Source organism: Octopus bimaculoides, chromosome 10 (genome assembly GCF_001194135.2).
Source record: "Octopus bimaculoides isolate UCB-OBI-ISO-001 chromosome 10, ASM119413v2, whole genome shotgun sequence".
NCBI classification, from domain to species: domain Eukaryota; kingdom Metazoa; phylum Mollusca; class Cephalopoda; order Octopoda; family Octopodidae; genus Octopus; species Octopus bimaculoides.
This window is the reverse complement of record NC_068990.1, coordinates 47,042,689-47,044,005: the sequence shown is the minus strand read 5'-3', so window position 1 is coordinate 47,044,005 and position 1,317 is coordinate 47,042,689.

The window sequence follows — 1,317 nt, the reverse complement described above, 5'->3', positions numbered from 1 at the left end:
TATATATATATACACCGAACCAGTCATCTACTTATGTGTGTGTGTGTATGCGTGCGTGCGTTCGTGTATGTGTTTGTGCGTTCGTGCGTGTGCGTACATGTGTGTATTTGTATTATACATTAAAGCTATAAATGCGACCTCCGATTACAAATGAAATTGCACATGATATAATATCATTATAGCAGTGAACCAGCTATTTAGCAACGTAAATTGCAGTGCTCAAACAAGAAAAAGAAATAGAAAGAAAAGAAAAAGTAAAGAAAAAGAATAAGAATACTTGTTGAAACGTCTTAGGGTCTAATCACATGCTTATTAGCAAGCTACTAGACTATTAAGTGGCATAATTATGCTGAATTGATGGATGACGTAACTTAGTCAAGTAATGTGAAGCTATGGTATACTTTTAACTCACGTTAGCCATTTATAACTGAAGTCCAAGTGCGTTTAATCATGTACGTATATATGTATGTATGTATGTATGTATGTATGTATACATGTCTGCATATATTATGTATGTATGTCTGCATGAATATATATATATTACCTGTATCATCTTGATATGCATTATATATATATATATATATGTATATATGTATAAAAATACACACACACACACACACACACACACACACACACACACACACACACATATATATATATATATATATATATATACACAGATATGTATGTATATAAATGCATGTACACACACGTATATATGTATGTATGGTGCAGGGTATAAGCAAGAGAATAAGAGAGTGCTCTAAATGAAATATGGTTTAAATATTCGTTTACGTGAATATCCGTGTGCAGCAATATATATTCATTCGTATATGCAAACATGTGCCATACACACACACACACACACATGCGTACACACACATATGCGTACACACACTTATGTGTGCATGATTGCGCATATGATCATGTATGCGCACGTGAGTGCGTGTGTGTGTGTGTGTGCGTGTGTACATGTGAATGGGTATATTTCTGCTGCACTTAGGTATAGCAAAGTATCATAACTCGAACAGGAAGTCTACGAATCTATTTGTTGCATTTTATCCTAATTTTATCCATTTGACCTTGTTGACGTCATTACTGCTTAAATGTCAAACATATGTTACAAGCGGGGACACGCACACTAACGCGCAAGTATAGTCGCGCAGGCATACACGGGCCGTCATAAATATCTAAAAATATATATGCAATAAACAGCCATCTCTTTCTCGCTCTTCCTATCTGTGTCTGTGAATATATATATATATATATATATATGTGTGTGTGTGTGTGTGTGTGTGTGTGTGTGTGTGTGTGTGT